Genomic DNA, 21,931 nt, shown 5'->3' with positions numbered 1-21,931 from the left:
AAGAATGCACTTCATATTTTTGGCCTTATCTCTGAACATGATCTGGACTGTTTATTAGTCACAGAAACATGGCTCAGAGATTGTTCTAATCCCGATATAGTTCAGGCCCTACCTTTGGGTTTTCTAATACAGAGGCTAGATAGACCGTCCCAACGGGGAGGTGGACTGGCAATCATCTATCGAGACACCCTTAAATGTATCACCATGGAACTACTGGACATAAAAGGAGCAGAATGCCTTAGATTTAGTTTTCAGGCCCACAACTCATTCACTTTTGCTGGAGGTCTGATATATCGCCCCCCAGGACAAGCGACTCAGTACCTAGAAAGTGTGGGTGAAGTCCTGACCAACTTAACTCTTAGATTTGCTAATTTTACCCTATTGGGAGATTTAAATCTCCATCTGGACAGCAACAGCGATCCCCACGTGTTATGTTTCAAGGAGATTCTACACGTGTTGGGGCTAACAATACATACAGTGGAACCCACACACAAATCTGGCCATATTTTAGATTGTATCAGCTCAAATCTGGACACGCTGAAGGTCGAATCCCCTCTTACTCAAACTTGGTCGGACCACAAATATATTGCCTTCAGCTTTAAAGTCGATGACAAAAAGGCGACAAGGATGGTCTTATCAGGAAAGGGGACACCTATCCCATGCTGGGAAAAATTATAGAACATCCAGATCTTAACTCCTGGACAAAAAAACAGCAAACCATCATTTTCAGGAAATGTGACCACGGACAACCAAAATTATGAGGGATGGATGAGAGCAATAGGGGAGAGGATTAAATCTTGAGGGACAAAGCCTAAATCTAGACAAAGGAAAATATCTGCCCCTTGGTTTACAACCCTACTAAAAGAAACTCTAGGAGAAGTGAGAGGATTAGAGCGGAAATGGCGCCGACACTATAATAGCAATGATCAAGAGGCCTATGAAACAGCCAGGAGGGCCTACCATGCATCTATTAAACGTACTAAAATGACTTATTATACCAATCTGATTGAAACTACAAAAAACAAGCAAAAGGAATTTTTTCAAATAGTTAATAACTTTAGGAATCCTAAAATACTAGCTCAAGAAATCCCGCCATCACAGACCCTTTGCAATGAAATAGCAACTTTCTTTCAGCAGAAAATAACCAACCTCACACGAGATTTCCCTCAGGTCTTCCTGGAAAATTTAGAAACATCATGTAATGCTCTAAATAAAAAGCCCCATTCATTAGGTTGGGAAACCTTTGCCCTGATTAGTCTGGAGGAATCTCTTCAGGCCATATCCCCTATCAAGTCAGGATCACCATTTGATCCATGCCCCCACCGCATTGCTAAAAGCCATAAAAGAGGAGGTCAACCCTGTGATCAATTTAATTCTTAATTCATCTTTTCAATCAGGGGAAATTCCAGCATGCTGGAAAGTTGCAGCTGTCTGACCCCTGCAGTAAAAAGCTTTGCGTGATCCTACGGTTCTATCTAACTTACGGCCTATTTCGCTCCTTCCAGCCATATGTAAATTAGCAGAAGCCTGCGTCAATAAACAGCTAATGGCGTATGTGGAAGAGAATAATATTCTTCCTCCTAACCAAGCTGGGTTCATAGCCCATCACTCTACAGAATCTGCATTACTGTCCACTACAGAGACCATAAGAGCTGCACTGGATCAGGGCAAAAGTGCAGTCCTGATCCTATTGGTTTTTTCTGCAGCGTTTGACACAATGTCCCATGCTATTCTACTACATCGCCTGACGAGTGCAGGCATAATGGGCACCGTGTTAAAGTGGTTTAAAAACTTTCTGGTGCACAGTTGGAAGGTCACCATGCTGGGCCAGTTGTGTTCTGAGGAGAAGGTGGTTCGGTCAGGAGTACCCCAGGGCTCTAGTTTGAGCCCTACTTTATTTAACCTATATATGGTCCCCTTGATTGAACTCAACTCATCTCCTCCTTCAACATCAACACTATAGCGTATGCAGATGACACCCAATTAGTCTTAGTTCTAGATGAAGATTCGGTCTAACTGCGACCTTCACTTGGATGAAGAATAACCATCTTAAATGTAATTCTGCCAAAACGGAAATCTTACAGTTTGGTCAAAAAAATAATTTTCTCCTCAGACGTGCTGGCCAAAAGAGGAACAAGCCCCGCCCAACACCATCGTGGCAGCACGTAATTTAGGAGTTAAATTTGACGAGACCCTATCCTTCAAACAGCAGGCAAGGGAAGTTGCGGGCTCATGTTTTAACACCATAAAGGGCCTCAGGACACTTTTTGATCTCCTGCCCTTATCAGCCAGACAAATGGTCGCAGTGGCCTTGATCACATCTAGACTGGATCATTGTAACAGTCTCTATGCAGGGGCAAATAGATCTGTCCTGCATAGACTGCAGATGGTCCAGCACGTGGCAGCAAGACTGGTTCTTAGATAGCCAAGGAAATCTTCGGCCTCAGCCGCGTTGGATGCGCTTCATTGGCTTCCCATACAAAAGCGCATCCTGTTCAAGGTCCTGATGATTGCCTTTAGGGCATTTCATAAATAAACACTTTAATCGATATCATCCTACCCGAGAACTCAGATCGGCTACTGCTACCCTAATGATTGTCCCAAAATTTACACTGGCCAAATAAGCAGCAAAATCCTTGGCAGTTATTGGTGCAAAGGCATGGAATAAACTGCCCCTCCAAACATGGGCCAGGATGCCCGCCACCCCTCCCAACACCAATTCCCCACGGGAGGAGACAGACGCAGATTTGAACTTTTGGAAGGCAGGGGGGCCTCACGACCCCCCCGGCCGTATTTATTAAAATATGAAACAACATTTAAAACTTTAAATTAAAAACGTTTCATGAATCATGTACAAATTCAACTTCAATTACATCTTGATGAAGACAGGTGTTTCAGGCTAACCTTAACAAATCTCTAATACAAAAGGTTTCCTAGCCGAGTCTAGCATCCTGATAAATGGATTACATTTGAATTTGTACAACCTAACATTAAGGGCCAACGGCAAGGTCTTAACCGGTGTCAGATCCCTATCACCAACTTCCCGCCCTCACGGTGTGAGTGGCGCATGCGCAGAGGACTTTACCCTCGCCGCCAATTGTAACTTCCCTTGTCGTGGGGGCCCCCTTTTACTCGACGCCATCTTAAGGTCATCTGAGTTCGTGTGTGAGGTATCCGTAAGAAGGACAGCGTGGACTCCCCCCCCTTCCCCACACTCTCTTCCGCCGGAGCGGATATCCGGCCCCCGGGAAATTCTAGGAGGGGCATATAGCCATCTCCCCCTGGGAGGGGCCAATGGCCGTCTCCCCCTGGGCGACCCATCCATAGTGGGGGCCACCCCCCGTGGGAGGGGCCAATGGCCGCCTCCCCCGGGCGCTCCCATCCATAATGGGTGGTTCCCCCCCTAGGGACCTTGAAATCACTGCTCACCGATCATGACCTTACCGCCCGACCAAAATATAAATACGACAGTTGTTTTACCTACTAAGGAAAGAAAACTATGACTAAACTTGCAGCAGCTTGATAAATTCACCGACTTCAACATTGCTACAAAGGGAAAAAAGGTCCTAAAGCAAAGCACAATCTTTATTAAATCCATTCCTGTACATCTCTACAAAGGAAAAAATGGCCTACAAGCAAGTATCTAATTACATGCATACCATCGTCATACATTTATGATGTAAGAAATGATTGCCATACATGTCAAATAACACAGACGATATCTCTTTATTTCAGAAAGTCTGCGAAAAGGGGCTGGTGGGTGGGTCAAAAAAGTGCAGCTTGTTCCCTTGAAGGGCTCACGAGCGACGAGTGGTGCAGCCTTCAGAGCACAGGAACAAGAGGAAGCTTCGTTGGATTCTCGCACTATTTATCCAGCTGTGGGAGGGCGGGGGCCCGCCTCAAGCACGCCCATCAGTGCACGGACTTCCAGGCGGGTATTTAGGACAACCTCTTTTTGGGCGGGAGGAGCGTGTTCCGGCCACGCCGCTTCGGGCATACCAGCCGGGACACGCCCCCCCCCACAATGGTTTCCCGGGGGATCGGGGCACCCGTCCATACGTTCGGGGGGACCGAGTGGTCTCCCCTTTCCATATGGGCCGGGATGCCCACCACCCCTCCCAACACCAATTCCCCATGGGAGGAGACAGACGCAGATTTGAACTTTTGGAAGGCGGGGGGGCCTCACGACCCCCCGGATGTATTTATTAAAATATGAAACAAAATTTTAAACTTTAAATTAAAAACGTTTCATGAATCATGTACACATTCAACTTCAATTACATCTTGATGAAGACAGGTGTTTCAAGCTAACCTTAACAAATCTCTAATACAAAAGGTTTCCTAGCCAAGTCTAGCATCCTGATAAATGGATTACATTTGAATTTGTACAACCTAACATTAAGGGCCAACGGCAAGGTCTTAACCGGTGTCAGATCCCTATCACCAACTTCCCGCCCTCACGGTGTGAGTGGCGCATGCGCAGAGGACTTTACCCTCGCCGCCAATTGAAACTTCCCTTGTCGTGGGGGCCCCCTTTCACTCGACGCCATCTTAAGGTCGTCTGAGTTTGTGTGCGAGGTATCCGTAGGAAGGACAGCGTGGACTCCCCGCCTTCCCCACACTCTCTTCCGCCGGAGCGGATATCCGGCCCCCGTGAAATTCTAGGAGGGGCATATAGCCGTCTCCCCCTGGGAGGGGCCTATGACCGTCTCCCCCTGGGTGACTCATCCGTAGTGGGTGCCGCCCCACATGGGAGGGGCCAATGGCCGCCTCCTCCCGGGCGCTCCCATCCATAATGGGTGGCACCCCCCCAGGGACCTTGAAATCACTGCTCACCGATCATGACCTTACGGCCACAGGACAGATAGTTGACCGACTATCTGTCCCCCCCACACCTCCTATAGGGCATGTCTCCTTAAGCCCACTAGCCAAGCTAAGATGTCTCCTATCAGTAAGTCATTACCCATCCTGGACAGGTGCACCCCATCATTCGAGTAACAGTGATCGCCCCTGATACACCCATGAGAAATGCTTTGGAGATGAGCAGAGCGAAACAGTTTCTCAATTTTATTGTTGACCCTCATTACCGAGTGGTTCAATGCTGTCATAGACAAACCTCCCCGCCATATCTTCCTGGGAATCATGTGGGACCAGGCAATCGTACATCCCGGGAGCCTTTTGGCTAACCAGCTAACTACAGACAGTATGTGCTCAACTAACACCCGTCTTCCCAGTCTCATCAAGTCATTGCCCCCTACGTGCACTATGACTACAGATGGCGGTGACCTGTGCCGCCCTAAAACTTCCTCCACAAAGCTTTGCAATCGGTCAATACAGAGGCCGCCCTTACCATGGAAGGTCACTCTGAACCCATATTCTTCAGATGTGTGAATCGCATCACCTGCCTTGAATATGTCCCCGGCACGCCTCACGTATGAGTGGCCCACGACCCAGACCACTTGATCTCCATTCCGTGATCCTTTCCAGCTGGTCAGCTGATGCTGGGCCGATCCCAATTTCTGCCCCGCGTCACAGGCTCGCGAAACTGTAATCCAAACAAAAGACAACAAGCGTGAGTGCATTTTATCAGTCTTTTACAACATGTGCAGTCGCACATATCTCTTGAAGCAATTCGAGGACCAAAGGCCTAATTGTTTCACCTCGTCTGCCTGCAGACCCCGAGCCGTAGCTTCTGTAGCGGCCCCTATTCTAAACGAATGGGTCCCAAATTCGCACGGGTTCAAGCCCGCCGCTGCAATCGTAATTTCCAGCACCCTCTGAAATTGAAATCTTGTCAATGGGGTGCCGTCCATATGTCTAAGCAGGGCCCCCCCCCCCCCCATGTTGTCGACCTTTGTTTCAGGTAGGCCTCCACATGCCTCACTGGACAACCGGGATTCCCCTGAGCGCGCTGCAACACCACACTATTCCCCAGGGCCTCCTGGTCCGTTTTCGACCTAGCTATCAAGATCAGCAGAGATTCCCCTCTTACTTGGGTGTGATCCCTGCGTAGACCTCCTTCCACATCTTTCTTATTCCCTGCCACAAGTTCACTAACCGCAGGGCCCCATAGAATGCCAATGTGAAAGCTGCTCGGAATAGTATTACCTCGCTGGGCGAGGAGTTTGTCGGGTCCCTTATCCCGTGGAGCTGTGGCATAAATGATATGGCGGCCTTATACCTATCGGCGGTTGCCGCCGACCGGCCTTCTTTATGAAGTGCTACCAGAAAGTGGAGCAAGGACTCCTCCCGCCCCCATCCATGTTCCCCTACCGGCCCCAGAAAGGCGCAGTATGAACGGAATGCCCCTTCATACGCTCTCCTCGTCCTGGGCGCTAAACTGGCTGCCACTAGGTTTTGTGGTCCGGGGCACCGATCTGCCACAGTGCTTCGGGGAAGGGTGCCGCAACTAGCTCCGCTGAGGGTAGACAATCCCTGAAAGCCTGCATTTTGGAACGAGAGAGTGCGTCAGCTGCATTATTTAGTACACCTGGCACATGTTTTGCCCTGAACTGTACGTTCAATCTCATGCATCGCAACACAATCTCTTTCAACAGTCTTAAGATCCATTTGCAGCGTGCTGCCTGCTGGTTAATGCACTCAACCACTGTCATGTTATCTGACCAAAACACCACCGAGCGGTCCCTAAAGTCTTCCGGCCATGCCACCAGAGCCACCCAGATGGGGAATAGTTCCAGGAAACCTATGTTATTCGTCAGGCCGCTTGTTCGCCACCACGCTGGCCATGTTTGTGCCGACCACCAATTTCCGAAGATTGCACCAAACCCCACGCTGCCCGCCGAGTCGGTCCATAAGCCGAGTTCCACTGACGAGGCTGGGGGTTTGCTCCATACCACTCGGCCATTGAAGTCCGCCAAGAATGCCAGCCAAATGAGCATGTCCTGGCGAACCTCTTCCGATAGTCTTGTGCGGTGGTGCCCTTCCCTAAGGCCCACCATGGATTGCGCAATGGATCGAGAGAAAGGGCGAGCCATCGGTATCACTCTCAATGCAAAGTTAAGCTGACCCACTGTCTGTTGCAACTGGTGCAGGGTCACCTTCTCCGTCCGTAGACACTGAATCAGGGATGCCCTAAATTTGGCAACCTTCTCCGTCGGCAAACGGAAACACCCCTCCTCCGAGTCGAGTTCTATACCCAGAAACTCGAGGGAGGTAGTCGGCCCAACCGTCTTACCTGGCGCCAATGGAACCCCAAAACCCCGCATGAGCACGCAGAAGTCCTGCAATGCCCGAGCGCAGTCCCGAGTGCCCGCTGGGCCAAGAAAGAGGAAATCATCCAGATAGTGCATCACATGTTCGTGCCCTGTTGCCTTCGTGAACACCCATTCTAAAAACGAGCTAAATATTTCAAAATAGGCACATGAAATTCAACAACCCATTGGCATGCACATATCCATGTAGTATTTCCCCTGAAACGTGAATTCCAGCAGGGGGTGTACTGGGAGCAATCTGAATGCAGATTCAATGTCTGATTTAGCTAACAATGCACCGGGGCCCAGGCGATTCAACAGTACTACTGCGTCATCGAACGATGCATACTTCACCGAACATACCTCGGGGTCAATCGCCTCATTTACTGAAGCCCCCCTCGGGCCGATAGATTATGAATGAGTCTATACTCCCCCGGGTCTTTCTTCGGAACCACTCCTAACGGGGAACACACAAAATCCACTACTGGCGGGTCGCCAAATGGTCCTGCCACTCGCCCCAAGCTAACCTCTTTTGCTATCTTTTTGGCGGCAACTGTTGGGTTGTGCTGAATAGACAACTGATTTTTACAGGAAGAGTTCCCACGAAAATTGCCCGCCGGGATCCTGAAGCCATATGAGAAGCCATCCCTCAGAGTCCCGGCGGACGCATGATCAGGGTATCCGTTTAGCCAAGGGGTCAAAGCCAAGATATCTACGGTCGAAGATGTTTGCTTCCGAGACACAGCATCAATCCTGCTTGGAGCCCCCTTTTCCTCCTGCGCCATTGGCCTTCGATCGGCAACTGGTTTCCGGGTGTGAGGAATTTCCACAGCCCGAGCATGCGTGCCGGAACCTACACGTTCCTTGGGGCCTGTTACAAGTACCTTTGTTAAAGCCCCAACACACCCCTCGCTTGCTTCCGTTCCCGCCCGACCTAGGATGGGACTCCCCCCCAGAGCTTGCCCGAAAGGGCTGTGACTGCCTCTGAGGGAATACCCCGGAGCGGGTTGCACTCGACCCTGAATCACTCGCTGGTCCTGGCAAGAGCTGCGCATGCCAGGACACCGTATCCAAACAATCCCATGTCAAGGCCGCATTAAATTCCTTCGCCTTTCTAAAGGCCATATCATAGCCTTTCCATTCATCACCCCCATACTTCGCATGGAAATACGTGATTCTACTCTGGTAACATGCCAAGTCACTCAACAGCTCTGGTGTACGCTCCCCGATAATCGCCACAAAGATAGACAAGGCCCTGATCCAGTTCATCATCGTCTCATCGACCCTGAATTCCGCCATCTTGGCCCGCCATACACTGGGGTGCCACAAATCTTTCTGGGTCTTAGCATACTCTAACTCACAATGATCAGTCAACAGTGAAAACATGTTAATGTACTTGTCTGCCCACACCATTTCTTTCGTAACCATGGGAACATGTTGAGCTAAACTTTCCCGCCTTGAGGGTACCACTCCCTCCCCCACCATCGGTAACGATCTCTTACCGGCTTCCGCCACGCCTCCAGCCACATCCGTCATTTTCTCCTGGTTGTCGGCCGTGACCACCTTCGCCACCTGCAGGGAAACAGAAGGTACATTCGCTGTCCCGGCAACCCTTGCCTGCCGTAACTGCTCGATAATTATTCTGATCTCTTCGGCCGGGTCTTCCACAGCCGCAGATCCCCCCGCTCCCTTCTTTAGCCATGGTAACACTGCCGCTACCTGAAGCGCTAATTCCGGGGGCATCTGGTCATCCTCCAGTGGTGTGATAACAATGGGGATAGGCAACCCCCCATCCGGTCCCGGTACCGGGCTGGCCGCTGGCGCTACTGGATTGGTGGAGTTTCTATCTGAACTGGGGCCTCGCTGGGACCCGCCTTCCCTTTCCTCTTTTTACCCTTATCCCCGGGGGTGACGTTCGGCAAGGTCGGTCCTATGACCCTCTTGGGTCACCCCGAGGGGGCATTCTGGGTCTCCACCTGCTTCCTGAGGGCCGCCAAGCCGCGATCTAGCCGGTCAACTTTACAGAATTTCCAGTTCATCACCGCCACTTGGTTCACCAACGTGCGCAGCATCCTTTCCATCTAGGAGCTCTCTCTGGGCTTCTTGCCAGGCATGTCTGTGATTGATCGCACGACCTGTCCAACCGAGGCAACTCGATCTCCAACTACACCTTGATAACTTCAAGAGAAAGACAAATATTACAAAATTCTCAAAAAAGTGCAGCTTGTTCCCTTGAAGGGCTCACGAGCGACGAGTGGTGCAGCCTTCAGAGCACAGGAACAAGAGGAAGCTTTGTTGGATTCTCGCACTATTTATCCAGCTGTGGGAGGGCGGGGACGCGCCTCAAGCACGCCCATCAGTGCACGGACTTCCGGGCGGGTGTTTAGGACAACCTTTTTGGGCGGGAGGAGCGTGTTCCGGCCACGCCGCTTCGGGCATACCAGCCAGGTCACGCCCCCCGCCCACAATAGTTTCCCGGGGGATCGGGGCACCCGTCCATACGTTCCGGGGGACCGAGTGGTCTCCCCTTGCCATTCGTACAATTACACCCGAACAGAAGTTCAGGAAATCCCTTAAAACATGGATTTATAGTTTGGCGCACTCTGTATGCAAAACATTGGTATAAGCCCTTGTTATCTGCTGACAACAGTAAACTAGACCATATTTGCCCTTGAGTAGAAGCGCCAAGATGCTCCTTGGAGTGGTAGTGCGCTATACAAATCGTTTTCACTTCACTTCACTATTGAAATTCTATACCGCATATTAGCAACCCCATTATCAGAGTTTTAGCGGCAGTTACCTGCCGCTAAAACTGCAATCATTTTAACGAGATTCTTGCTAATATGCCCCTTGCATAATTTGCACTTCACAATTTCTTTAACGAAAGAAGGCACATTTACCTTTGCACTGTTTCTATTTTTTCAAAGTTGTGCATTAAAAACTAAAAGAATTTGTCTGAGAAATCCTGACAAACATGTTTTCCTGATTCTAGAGTGTTTGTTGTACTGTTTTGGCCATCCTGGCTGCTGATGTATTATATTATACTCCATTTTACACTTTACTGATGAAAACAGAAATAGGATTTATTTAGCTCAGTAACCTGGGATATGTTCTTGTTGCCTCAGGTAGTGCGAGCCACCAGGAAAGCACTGCAATTTGATGAAAATAGTATATGTGCAACTGTTGCGCAAAACCCGAATTTTAAGAATAAATCATAGGCTTCCCCCGAGAAATTAGAAAAATAATCTTCGAAGAGCTTCATAATGTTGATTCACTTCAAAAGGAGGCAACCGTGATACAATTTCTTAGGTTTCATACTGCCATGTACATTTTTATAAAATGGAGGGTTACAGGCTGAATACGTAATTACATCGATGTAAGGAATAACGCTCAGTGCTAATGATCCCCAGGCACAGCCATGATAATTCGTAATTATTCAACAGCTCGATTTATGACTGCAAGCATAAATGCCGGGAATGTATAAAAGTGCTTATAGATGCAAATATGCGTAAAATGATTTGTTGGCTCAAGCATGCTGGGGGTAAAACAAGAATCTGAATATGTTAATAGAATTTCTCTCTCCAATCTTATGATACGTTCAGTTGTTGCACACTTTACCACTAATATTATGATTTGATAAACGAGCACTTATTAATTATTAATACTTTTGGAATATGGGATTTTGTATGAAAATATTTTATCATGCTGGAATGGAGACAACGATATCTTGGTTGCCGGGAAAAGGATAAATGTATGTAACGTTCTATCCCTATAGTTGTAACCTTGCATACTCTCGACAGCTCTGGCAATAACCTGATGGCCTTTCCGGTTACAGGTTGTTGCAAAACTCTTGTCATTCAGGACCATCTCTCCCAGAATCCTTCTTGATACTTTATGCTTTGTTATTATTACTTATGCAGTCATGGCCAGCGAAGTGTCATGGAGCTAAGCGAAAGTAGATAAATACAATATTCCACAATGCACATTTTACAAGATAAGTCACTGGACTTCAAGGATTTTCGAAACTGCAGCACGAAGAAGCAGAGAACCTAAATTCCACAGCTCTGTAGCTGTCACTGAGAATGCTGTGAGTCCCATCTCCATTGTGCCGGAGAAGCCAAGCCAAAATTGTTAGTCTCAACAACCTTTCCATGATTTTTTTTTTTTATAGATTAGGAGCTCTCTCGGCCCTGACTCCAATTCTTGTAACAAGTGGCAATAAGAAAGAACATTTATGGGGGGCGTGGCTAGCAGCCAACGATGGCGGCCGCAGCTTAGGGAGGCTCCTGGGCAGAGGCGGCTTTCCGCGATAATCCGCATCATTATCCTGAGCTTTACTGGCGGAAAGGGGCGGACCGGACCCGGTGTCCGTGTGGCGAGCAGCGTGGAAGTCCTTGAGAGCGGCGGCGGCCCGAACGGACAGAACCACGTCCTCGGGAGGCGGAGGAGGAGCTGGGCCTGACTGCAGCCGAGGAGCCGCGGACCCCCAGCGCCAGCGAGTCCGGCCGGAAGTGTCCAGAACGCGGGGGTGAGTGGCAGGAAGCGCCGGCTCACCGAGCGCTTCCCCCGACAACACCGCAAAGCTACCCGCCCATCCGCCCAGACACACAGACGTCCACCACGACAACCTGACAGCACTCCCCGGTCACACACGCGTCCTCCAGCAGCGCGACGGGAGCTGCGCAGGATCACCCAGTGCCGCCATTACACGGTCTTAGCGAGGGAAGGCGCCGGACCCCGGCAGCAGCCGCCAAAATCGCACAGTGACCAGCAGCGCTATACGGCGGCCACAGCGGGCGAGAGTTAAAGACACCACAGCCTTTCACAGGAATCACCGGGGGCCATACACACGCGGCGCCACCTGAAGGGCAAGAGCCTGGGCAACACCCACAGAACGGGGGCACTGAGGAGAATCGTAACGCGACGGCCCCGGCCGGGGTGAGTCACAACTTGCAGCACACCGCACACTGGGAGGAGGCTCAGCGCCAGGCAGGTGCACATTCACCAGGAGGGCGTCGCACCACTGCATGACGAAGAGGAGAGGCCACCCCCCACTGCGGTGTCCCTCTACCTAGTCGCAAACTACCACCACGAAAGCGGCGCTGTGCAACCCACGCACGGTCATTCTCTCCACCAGGCGGTGTACTCCACGGCAGCGCCATGTCCCATAGGGGCCCTAGAAACAACTCAACCCAGGCCAAGCTGGACAAATTCGCATTTGAGAGGCACTCACCACCCCAAGACCAACGAAAGGCCGCCGGGAAAGCGGCGGAAACCGAGGGGGCGAAGAAGGCCACGCTAGACGATGTCCTAGCAGCGCTGGCCCAAGTGCAAACGACGGTGGGAGCCACGGCGACAGAAGTCACCCTGATAAGGGCGGATCTCCAAAAAATGAACGAGAGGGTCAAGCAGGTCGAGGTGGTCGCTAAGGCGCTGGTCGAGGATGTGTCTGAATTGCAAATAGCAGTAGAGCGGCTGCAAACCGATAACAGACTGCTTAGGGACAAACTGGACGATCAGGAAGGGCGCTCCCGACGCAATAATGTCCGAATTTTAGGTGTGCCAGAATCAGAGGACACGGGGGCTATGGACCTCTACGTGGAGGACTTGGTCAAGACTCGGCTTAAGCCCAAGGGACTCTCCAACTTCTTCTCCGTCGAAAGGGCACACCGCGTTCCAGGAGGCAAGCCAAAGTCGGGGGCCGCACCGCGACCGATCCTGGCTCGGTTGTTCAATTTCCGAGATCGGGACGCCATCCTGCAGGCCGCTAGAGTGGCACCGACCATCCAAATTCAAAACTCGAAGATTGCTTTCTTCCCGGACTATACGGCTGAGGTGTCCAGGAGAAGGAAAACGTTCCTGGAAGTCAAAAAGACCTTGAGAGATAAAGAACTGCCGTACTCAATGATTTTCCCAGCTAAACTACGGGTGGTAGCAGACAAGAAAGTGTGGATCTTCGATTCCCCTGGAGCAGCCAGGGACTGGCTGGAGGGATGGCAAACCGTTGGACGACAGCGCAAAACACACAGACCGGATCGAGACCGTGGAGGAGGTAGCGGAGCAGACTCGCAAACATCAGGTCGAGTGGAAGGACCGGACCACTCGCCATCCCATGGGTTTGAAGGGGGAGGCGGGAATGAATGAACCTGACCTTGGACACTGGACACTGAGCAATCGCCAAACGCCGAACTAATCCATACTTTCCGCAGCTACACGTAGACGCCGGCATGGCTGCCCCAAGAGCCTTCAGGGAAGCCGCCTGCCTGGGGAGACACTCTCCCCCCTACAAGCAAGTACTCTGGTGTTGGGATGGGTAAAGCACTCTGCTAAGTTGGGGTGGCGGGCAGTTGGAGGTCCGTTAAGCAGGGGGGCAGGGAGGGGGGTTTGTTTTGAATTGTTTATGTTAGGAATGTGCATTATGGGTCAAAGACAATGTTTCAGTACCTATGGGGATCAGAACACGTTGCTTAAAACAGACAGTGACATTATGCCCCCATGATGCCTCGAAACGCTTTGCTGCGCAACGACGCAGCCACTACACCGATCCTGTCTCTGGGGCACTGCATCATGTCCCTGATCCCACCCGATGGCTAACAATCCCGTCCCGGCAGAGGGGGTGACCCACTCTGACGCACAATGCCCACCTATGACCTTGCTGTCCTGGAATGTGAGAGGTTTGGGGGACAAGGTTAAGCGGGGATTGGTACTGACGGCTATTAAGCGCTTGCGACCTACTGTGGCCCTGTTGCAAGAGACACACCTGGTGGGGGGGGCCACGAAGGCCTTGGATAGGCGAGGCTACAAAATGTGGGCCCACTCTGCTTTCACGTCCGGCTCTAGGGGGTCGGGCATACTAATACAGAAGAACTCACGTTTCATGCCCCTATCAATTAAAACGGATGATCAGGGCTGCTTTGCGGCCGTGCAGGGACAGTGGGAGGGGAAACTCTTTAATCTAGTATCGGTGTATGTGCCACCTGCTTTACACTCGGTCCACCTCCCAAGACTTGGGGACTTCCTTTTAACACTCCCCGAGGGTGAGACCATACTAGGGGGGGACTTCAACGCGGTCATAGACCAACAACTAGATAAACACCCATCGCCCAACCGGACGGGGGGGGAAACATACTTCCGGCGATTTACCACTGCAATGGGCATGACAGACATTTGGAGACACCTGCACCCGGGCATGAAGCAATACACATTCCACTCAGCGGTGCATGGCAGCCTGTCACGCATCGATTATTTCCTGGCACTGGGGGAGGCCCTTAGTTATGTAGATACCCTGGAGATTCACCCTCGGGGTATTTCGGACCACTCACCGCTCACACTGACGCTGTCCCTACAGACGAGAGCACGTAGGCGCATCTACCCCATGCACGCATCATATTTTAAAATCCCACAGGTTCGCAAAGCACTCAAAGGCACCACGAAACACTACTTCCTTGAAAATGCACACTCAGTACGCTCACCAGCGACGCTCTGGGAGGCCTATAAAACAGTTCTGAGGGGACAAGCCATTAACACCATAACCAGACATAAGAAACAACAGTCACAGGAGCTAGCCGACCTAGAGATTACGTTGAGGGTGCGGACGGCGGCGCATGAGTCTCATCCTTCTCCAGAGGCCCTGCACGCGCTCACTCTCCAGCAACAGCTGTACAATGATCACCTACGGTTGGTGGTCAAGGGTCTCTTAACCGACACCCAGAACAGGATCTATGAAGTGGGGGACAAAGCGGGGAAAATGCTAGCGTGGCTCGATAGGCGAGAGGGTAGCTCCCGGGGAGTCCAACGTTTGAGAGATGAACAGGGAGTGACACACACCGACCCCAGGCGCATAACAGAACTCCTTGCGTCCCATTTTGAACGAGTGTACACCCCGGCTCGTACGATTACACCGGAGAGTGCCAGGGCACTCTTGGCACCGATTGAGGTGCGGACCCTCTCACCGGAGGCGTCGACCGAACTGGAGGCAGACATCACAGCCGACGAAATCCAGCTGGCCATCAAGGCACTGAACCCGGGCAAAGCATTGGGACCGAATGGGATACCCATAGAATGGTATCAGGCTATGCCGGACACCCTTAGCACGCATCTGCTGGGGATGTTCAAGGACTGCCTGGAGAAGGGTTCCCTTCCACCAGACCAGCGCGAGGCCACTATAATACCAATTCCCAAGCCGGGCAAGCCCCCGGAGGACTGCTCCTCCTATCGGCCAATTTCGTTGTTGAACGCGGAAGCGAAAATCTTGGCCAAACTTTTGGCACAGAGGATCCTGCCCCATCTGTCCTCGATTGTACACCCGGATCAGTCCGGGTTTATGCCGCACAGGAACACAGCTCTGAACTTGCGGCGACTGCATGGTATCCTGGCCAGAGCTGACGCCATCACCACGCCGGCAGTAATCCTGGCACTTGATGCCAAAATGGCATTTGACCTGGTGGAGTGGGAGTATCTTTTTGAAACGCTGACACATATGGGGTTCGGGCCTCGCTTTATAGCGTGGGTTAAACTACTGTACACAGCCCCGATGGCTCATGTGGTGGCGAACGGCCACATTTCCCGCACTTTTCCGCTGAGTCGGGGCACGCGACAGGGGTGCCCTTTGTCGCCCCTGTTGTTTGCCATCTCCCTGGAACCACTTGCGACTTTACTACGAGCCTCCCCCCTCCTCAAGGGTATACCGGGGACTGGGGGATGGGAGGACCGTCTGTCCCTCTACGCAGACGACATGCTGCTATATCTAACAGACCCAGAGGAGGGTATACCGGCCTTGTTACGCATTTGTGACTCGTACGGCAGGATATCCGGCTACACGCTTAACTGGTCCAAGTCGGAGATATATGTCCTCCGGGGTCCGGCCCCGGACCTCGACGAAACTTGCCCGCTGCGACTGGCGGAAACTTCCTTTAAATATCTGGGCATACATGTCACTAAGGACCCGGTCGAATTCATGGAAAAGAATCTGAAGCCGCCCCTAGATAGACTCAAGCGGGATGTGGAATTCTGGTCCGGCCTGCCGTTAACGCTCCTCGGCAGGGCGGCGCTTTACAAGATGATGGCGTTGCCACGCTTCCTGTACGTCCTCGACAACTCGCCCTATCCGGTGCCACCCAAATTCTTCCAGAAGGTAGCAGCTCTAGTCTCTAACCTGCTGTGGGGCAACCTCCCGGCGCGAGTGGCACAATCCAAGCTACACAGAGACTGGTATGGTGGGGGCATTGCGCTACCGAATCTGAAGTTGTATTATTGGGCTGCACATTTGAGGCACATTAATCAATGGATACATGCACCGCACACCGAACCAGCATTTCACTCAGACAGGGAGCAGTTGGGAGCAGATAGTCTGTTAGGACCACTATATGATCACCGCAAGGTGCGTACTCTGGTCGGCCCCACCAAGTTGACGGTGCAGATATGGCACGCAGCTACGGCAGCTCTGGGCTGGAAGGGGAAAATCACAGGGATGACTCCGCTGTGGGACTCGCGCATGCTTGGCAACCTGAGAAACACCAAGGGATTCACACAATGGGACACAATAGGCATCTCCGTGGTGGGTGATCTGTGGGAAAGAAATGAAGTGATCCCCTTTGCCCGACTAAAAGAACTTTATGAGCTCAACGACAGGGAGCTCTACAGATACATTCAGGTACGCCACGCACTACTTGCAGCCATCCCTGCAGATACAACACTCCCAGAGTCCTCACCACTGGAAGATCGCCTACTCACGGATTGCATGTTAGAACGGGCAACATCCCTCACTTACCGCAAGCTCCTCAACAACAGCCCTGAACCAACATCACAACTGAAGGAGAAATGGGAAGGGGAGGTTAACGACATGGATGAACATGAATGGAACGCAGCTCTTGGGTCCCCTAAAGAAATAGGCATCTCGGCACGCATGCGACTGGTACAATTTAAGATCCTACACAGGGTTTACTACACAAGGACGATGCTACATCGTATACAAAGGGCGCCCCATCCCTACTGTCTGCGCGGGTGTGGGGAGGAGGGCACGTTCTTCCATACCATATGGGATTGCCCTAAGATCCAGGAATACTGGAGGCAAGTACTCCGTACACTCTCACAGGCACTAAATCACTCCATCTTACCTGACCCACGGAGGTGTTTGCTAAATATATGGGAACCTACTGACCTGAACCGCTACGAGCAACTTTGGGTCACGGCGGGGCTAATGGTAGCGAAACGTGACATAGCGCAGCGCTGGGGGGCAGCGGAACTCCCAACCAAGTCCCAGTGGTGCTTGAACATGGATCGAGTGATGCTGACCGAGCGAGCAGTGTACATCAACCGAGCCTGCCCCGGGAAGTGGAATAGGATATGGCTGAAGTGGAATGAGTACAGGGGGGACATCTGCGAACCTTTGCGAGAGGATGATCTGGATGAATCTGATGAGGAGGACGAGGAGGGCTAATCCTGGGCGGGGGTGGGAGTGGGGAGTGGGCCTGAGCGGCTGTAGGAATTCGCCTCTTAGCACTTAGACGGCTGAATCTGTGGGGGTGGGGGCGGTTGGGGAGAGTAGAGGCATGTACGTACGTGGTAGGACTGTCAGATTCCCATGATCCAAAGCGACTCTAGAGATTTATAAAGCACTGATTCGTGTCAGACCAAGCTGTCATTCCTAACTGTTGTTGTTATGAGTTTTGTTCTTTTTCAAAAAAAAAAAAAAAAAAAAAAAATCTCCATCAAAACCTCAATTCCTGCATTGAACAATTGCGCGACTGGCACTTTTATTTTCTCAGCATTTTCTGTCAAGAACTTGATTGTTAAAGTGGTATGATTGTCCATTTTGCTGAAAATCTCTGTTTGCAAGGATCCTCCGATAGCGGCCGGCCCTCGGGGTTGTAGGCATTCCGCTGTGTACTATGCAAAGTGCAATAAAGGTTTTGAAAAAAAAAAAAAAAAAAAAAAAAAGAAAGAACATTTATAGGGCACACTAGGGTTACAACTTTAACTAAACACGTTTAACAGATTGGGCCTGAAATTGCGGTTGTTTTCTTTAAACATATGCTTGGGGAAGTAGGACGGGAGGCAAATGACTCCAATGCTATAGTGCTTCGATTGATTGCCTATAAGCATCCAAATAATATTCCTATCTGTTTCATATACAAATTACGTTTCAAACACATCTGTCATATTTCCTATAACATATGCTCATCTAAGAGAAATTGACCTCCTCAGAACGACCAAGAAAGCAATCTGAATAACCATCCAGAAATAACAGTGTACACAACTACAAGAGAATCGTTAGTGCGTGTATCTGGATGACAGCCCCATGAAGCAGTTAACTTATTCCGTCTTTAAGATTTGCCAACAAATAGTCCAGGGAGTCTTGAGCGATACAAATGTATTAACATATATGAAGAAAGACACAACAATTTGCACAAAGAGCAAAATAAAATAGCCAACATTGTGAGCTTTAGGACCATCATAAAAACCATGCAAGAGTCAAAATAGGAGGTTTAATTCCTTCCTGGAAGAAGTGAGGGCCCAATACATTGTTTCATTGCAAACAGAATGAATGTAAATATTTCATTATATAATATTTGTAGAAGTATTTTGCATGACATTGAGGTTGTCAGTGAAAATAAAGTGTAAATACCTCCACATTTTCCACCAGAGGGAGGGAAATGCAGAAATAGAACAGAAGACAATATTAAAACTCAAGAGTGAATTGGGGTAGCCCTAAAATCTATATACGACCATCTACATGGGAAAGCATGGGAGTCTGGACAACAGGACAACACTATAAGCTTGATACAAGGATTTAATATACATATACAGCAAAGAACTTGGGCTATCACTTAGGTGGATGTAAGTCCTTCCCAAGTAATACGTCTAAAACCCTGCAGGTTCATCACACACTTCCCTACTGTTGGGCTCAATAAATACAACTGCGCTTAACCCCTGATACTTGTGACCCTGGGTGTTGTGATAAACAATCAAGTTTAAAATATCAAGAGACCATAATTATTGGAAATTAAATATTGTGACACACATATATCATGATGCACAAATATCATCAACAAGAATATATGTTTTTTCAGATAAATAATATAGTTTTAGAATATTGATGCTTGAAATATAATTTTTATTAGAATATTTTTTAGAAATACCAAATTTTAATAATGTCAATGTAGTTGAGTTGATATATTAATTTTATGTTACTGTTGTTGAAATAGATGTAATTTTTTTAAATAGCTTTCAATTTTACGAAATGTAGAATTTGTATTTAATTTTTATTAGTAATTTATAATTTTGTACTGGGTTGTTGGGTTTGTAGGGGATAAGGTGAGAAGTTAACTGGGTAATATTTTATGATTTATTAGATACATTGTATTTGATTATATGATTAATATTTATTGTGCAAGTTCTGTACTGCTGATTTATTTTCATTACATAATATTTGCAGGCTGTTAGTGTTTTAGGGGTATAGGTTGGGCAATTCAGTAGGTAATAATTCATTCGTATTTAATTATGAATTGTTAATTAACGATGTAATTGATTTTGATTATGTAATGTAAAAAATATTTATTTCGCTTAGATTTCAGTTGTGGACTGTTAGGTTTGTAGGGGTCTAGGGTGGGAAGTGTTATAAGTTGTAATTAATGAACACTTTACTATTAACTTTTCATTCATTATTTAATTGATTTTAAACTAATAATTAATTCATAATGTAGTATTAACTGTAAACAATTATTCAATTGATTTCTAAATATGTACAAAATGGAATACTAGTCAATTTTAGTTATAGGAAGAAAGGTTTGTGGGTGTCAAGGATAGGAATTTATTGCTGTAATAATTAATGAACAATTATTAAGAATGGTAAATTAATCATTTAATTTATTTTAAATCATGCAGATTATGTAATACTGATTTATTTAATTTATATTTTAATTGCGGGGTGCTAGGTTTGTAGGGGTAAAGTGTGGGTAGTTAGTTAAGTAATAATTGATTAGCTATTAATTATTTGAAGATTAATTATTTAATTACATTTTAAATATGTGAATCATGGAATGATTATTTATTTTACTTATATTTTAGTTGCTGGCTGCTAGGTTTCTAGGGGTCTAGGGTGGGAAGTTAATTAACTAATAATTAAGCAATAAGGCATGGTCCAAGAACTTTTTAAGGCGGTTAAAGAGCATATCAATCCTCAAGCATGTATCGTACATACAATGGCCACCTAGACCCTCTGTGACACTCTAGCCTCCCATTTCGCGAATAAAATAGATAACATCTACTGGAACTTTCAAGACAACATGTGAACTCCATCATTCAACTGCCTGGCAAATTTTTGCCACAGGAAACTCAGGCCTCATTGGAGATATTTAAACCTATCACACACATTCAATTGTCAGATCTTATAGCCAAAATTACATCCGGCTCTCCTCCGGATTCATGGCCCGTCATATTTTTACCATGCTTGCTTCCTCACTGGTATCATCAATCAAATCTTTAGGTAATCTATCTTTGTCTTCAGCCTCCGTCTCTTGGGAATGGAAAGCTGCCTATGTTACACCTATTCTAAAAAAACTCACCTAGATCCTTCAGACCCCGTCAATTACTGTCTAATATCTCTTTTCCCAATAATTGGCAAACTGCTGGATTCTCATGTAAATAAACAGCTGGCATCTTACCTGGAAACTCACTCCTTGTTGGATACCTTTCAATCAGGTTTCCACCCTCAACACAGCACAGGGCCCACTCTTGTCGCAGTGACGACAAACTCTCTCAGTCTTGCTTTGGATGTTGGCAAGCCAGCTTTGCTGGTCCTACCAGACCTGTTGTATACCAGCCTATTTTACCTCAACACTGGCAGGAGACAGATATATATGGCACTGCCTTACACTGGCTGGCAGACATTTTGATAGATAGATCTCAAACTGTTACTGTAGGTCCTTACCAGTCCACAATGGTATGCCTGAATGAGGGAGTTACTCAGGGCTCCGCCTTGAGCCCAACTCAACTCAATATTTATGTCTCCTCCCTTGCTGGGTTAGGTAAATCCTATGGCTTTGAGATACTCTCCTATGCTGATGATACCCAGCTGGTCATCTCACTTGAACAGGATGATGAGGGTGTTAAACAGTGATTCATCTCCTGTATGAGGGACCTCACCACGTGGATGCCCTCAAACTGTTTACATTGAACAGAGACAAGACTGAAATAATACTTCTTGGGGATCTCATCTCCATTGCGCTGAGGACTAGTGGCTGAGAAAGCTTGGCCCTGACCCGGCGCGGTTAGTAACTTGGGCATCCACTTTGACAATAAGCTATCAATGAAGGACCATGTGACTTCCACATGTGGTATATGTTTCTGGATAATTCGACTCCTTATGAGGATTTTCCATTGACTGCCACTGGACTCTCGCAAGAGCCTTGTCCAGGCCATGATTATTAGCCGCCTTGACTATGGAAATGCGCTTGTAGTAGCATCCAACACATCTCTCTATTGCAAGCTGCGGGTGGTCCAAAATACCCCCGCCCAACTGGTTAATAAACAGCCTTCAGGGACCCTATCTGTCCCTTTGATTAGAGCCTTGCCTTGCATAAAAAAAGAGAGCAATCTTCAAACGTCTCTCCTTGACACACAAGGCTCGGGCAGATAAGGGGCTAAAATATTTACAGGACAAATAGAGACCTTAGTGCCCTGATATAAACCTTGAATCAAAGAATAAGCTCCTTCTCTGC

The sequence above is a fragment of the Lissotriton vulgaris genome, chromosome 1_1 (assembly GCF_964263255.1).
Source record: "Lissotriton vulgaris chromosome 1_1, aLisVul1.2, whole genome shotgun sequence".
In the NCBI taxonomy this organism is placed as follows: domain Eukaryota; kingdom Metazoa; phylum Chordata; class Amphibia; order Caudata; family Salamandridae; genus Lissotriton; species Lissotriton vulgaris.
This window is presented reverse-complemented; position numbering follows the sequence as displayed.